The sequence below is a fragment of the Myotis lucifugus genome, unplaced genomic scaffold (genome assembly GCF_000147115.1).
Source record: "Myotis lucifugus unplaced genomic scaffold, Myoluc2.0 scaffold_660, whole genome shotgun sequence".
In the NCBI taxonomy this organism is placed as follows: domain Eukaryota; kingdom Metazoa; phylum Chordata; class Mammalia; order Chiroptera; family Vespertilionidae; genus Myotis; species Myotis lucifugus.
In genome coordinates, this window is record NW_005871708.1 from 218513 (window position 1) to 221941 (window position 3429).

Here is a 3429-nt window from a genome sequence, read left to right on the forward strand (position 1 = left end):
GCCAGCTCCCCACCTCAGGAGGCCTGCCTGCCACATTCTGCATTTTGACCTTTCCAGAGGAAAAAGCATAGGCCAAACCTATGGCTTTGAACAGACTCAGAGAGGGAGTGACTGGATTGCCGGAAAGGCCTTTCACCCCACCCCACTGTCCTGGGAACCTGACTGGTACTTCCCCGCATGGGAGAGCTGATAGAAACTCCAGGTTACCAGCTGATCCCATTGGACTGAATACAAGCAAGAGCAGAGTAATATTTTGGGTCATTTATGGAGGAGTAGCTCTGGGACAAGGAAAGACACCAACATTCCCTGAAATTTAAATAGCACCTCTCCTGCCTAAAGCCCTTTCAGAAACAGACTTTTGTGTAATTAAGATTGACAGCTGTTATTAATCCCCAGAGGGAAAGTAGGGGAGGGAGGGGGCAAGGGGAAGAGATCAACCAAAGGACTTGTATGCATGCATATAAGCTAAACCAATGGACATGGACAACAGGGGGATGAGAGCATGAGTCGGGGGCGGGAGGAGGATGGGGGTTTAATGGGGGGGGGATGAGGACACATTTGTAATTCCTTAACTAATAAAGAATTAAAAAAAAAAAGATTGACAGCTGGATAGCAGGCAAAGGTGTGCAGAGGTCGAGCCCAAGGAACCAGGGGAAGTTTGCTGACCCAGCCCTGGGCCTCATGCTGCTAATAAACCTGCTTTGGAGGGCAGATTGGCCCCTCCTGCTGGCAGTCAACTCTGGTGGAGACAGACACAAACTGTGGATCTCTTGGAGCTTCAAGCAGGTTGCTGAAAGCCAAAAGAGGACAGTTCCTCACAGTGGTTAGCACCTAAGTACCTCATGGGAAGCCCAGAATTGGCAGACAGAACATAAGAGTAAGAGTCAAAGGGCGCTCCCATGAGACACTAAAAGCTGCTGAAAGCAATGCCACTTCACTTTTTTTTATTCTCTTTTATTCTTTTATCTTTGAAAATTTATGTTTAAGTTCCATATGTTTTGGGCATCTCTAAGTTGTCAAGAGAATTGTCTTGTTCAACTACTTAATGAAGCTTTCCCTTGGATTATTTTGCTTTTTATTTTCATGTTAAAGAAATACAGACCTCCACAACTATTGCCTGTGGGGATTTTTCAAAGGAGCCATGTTTTTATGGAAGAGCACCAAAAAGAATAAAATTTGGCATCATATTAAAAGACCATAAATCACTTTTTTCCCACTAAATTATCTTCAAAGTTTAACTAACAACTGATTTGTTATCACCAAAGTCAACTTGAGAATTGGAAACCTGACAAGTTTCTCCCTTGTCAAAAAGGAAAATAATTTTTTCTCTGTTTATGCTTTTAATTTTTGGTCCATTCAGAAACTAAAGAACATAAATATGATTTTGTAGAACACATTTCTTAAATTTGAATATGCTGACAATTTAAAACCAATACCTGAATCTGTGCTAAACTTTAAAGGAGATCTATTTTTTTAAAGTAATTTTGAAGTGTATTTTTTCACTTTTCAAAGTAAGTGTATAAAATGATGTATTAGGATGAATAAAAACAGTACTGTGAGTTGTTCATATTCAGAAGTGTTCTATCTCATATTGGATCACTTATAATCATTTAAAATTATTAGCCAATTCTAACTAGTAACTATGAGTTAGTTTATTAATGATTCATCCACAAGATTAAAGTAGAAAATCATAATCAAAGAAATATTTATTGTCACTATTATGTTCAACATACTAAAAATGTTACTTAAAGTATTTTTTAGTTTTAGATCTACCAAAACAACCAATCAGGAAATTTAATTTAGATAATAGCACTGAGATTCATTATGGTTAATTCAGATGTAGAGGTTACCTATATATATAAAAGCCTAAGTGACCAGCTACTGGCCAACCATTCAACTGTCTGACCGGTAGCTATGATGCAGTGACCACCAGGGGGAAGATGCTCAACACAGAAGCTGCCAAGCTGCAGTGACTTGGCAGCTGCAGTTCTCAGGTGACGCACCCAGAACCAGAGAGAAAGGAACCTGATTCTGGGGTGCATCACCTGAGAACAGCCCTCTTACAATCTAGGACCCCTCAGGGAATGTCGGAGAACCAGTTTTGGCCTGTTCCCCAAAGGCTAGGCCGAGGGATCTCGCCTGTGCATGAATCCATGCACTGTGCCTCTAGCACATTTATAAAGATGAATGGACTTTTTTCCCACCATTATAAAGTAATTTTCAGATTACAGCATTCATTATAAAGTTAATAATAATATTTATTCTCATCAAAGTTCTTAAACTTCTAGTTCTCCTTCTTCTTAGATACAATTGCACTATTAGAGAACATCACCACTTTGACTTTTATGAAAGTATTGATTCTCATTATATGAAATGCTTTTTTCCTATTCTATTTATTCTTCAAAATCCCACTCAAGTTTTGACACTTCTACACAGCCTACCTGACATCACATCTTTTCTTTCATTTTCTCCTTGTATAGCACTTTTTAATTGTACAAACCTAGAATTAATTATATGTTAATATATGTAGTATTTTAAGAGCATAGAATTTGGAGTGACATTTTAATTCACATCCATAACCTTGAGTAAATTATTTAACCTGCTGAATGTTAATTTCCTCATGTAAAAAAGTGACAGTGATAAGTTTTTTTGGGTGGACTAGTGTCTTACTATACAAAATGCCCCCAGAGGTATTAGCACAAAAGAATCAATAAATATCTGTTTTTATTAATTTACTAGTGGCCTGGTGCACAAAATTCATGAACAGAGGGGGGTTCCCTCAGCCAATCCTGCACCCTCTCCAATTGGGGACCCCTTGGGGTATGTCCAACTGCAGGACAGGGATCGGGCCTAAATCAGCAGTCAGACATCCCTCTCACAATCTGGGACCGCTGGCTCCTAACCACTTGCCTGCCTGCCTGATCACTCCTACCTGCCTCTGCCTGCCTGCCTGATCACCCTTAACTGTCTCTGCATGCCTTTCTGATTACCCTAACTACCCTTCCCTGCCAGCCTGATCTTGCCCCCAACTGCCCTCTCCTGCTGGCCTGGTCTTGCCCCCAACTGCCTCTGCCTGCCTGATCACCCCTAACTGCCCTCCCCTGCCGGCCTGATATCTCCCCCAACTGCCCTCCCCTGCTGGTCTGATCTTGACCCCAATGGCTCTCCGCTGTCAGCTTAATCTTGCCCCTAACTGCCCTCCCCTGCTAGCCTGGTCATCCCTAACTGCCCTCCCCTGCAGACCTGGTCACCCCCAACTGCCCTCCCCTGCTGGCCTGGTTGCCCCTAACACCCTCCCCTGCTGGCCATCTTGTGACCACATGGGGGCAGCCATCTTTGACCACATGGGGGCGGCCATCTTGTGCGAGGGTGTGATGGTCAATTTGCATATTACTTCTTTATTATATAGGATTACCTAAAAATTATAAA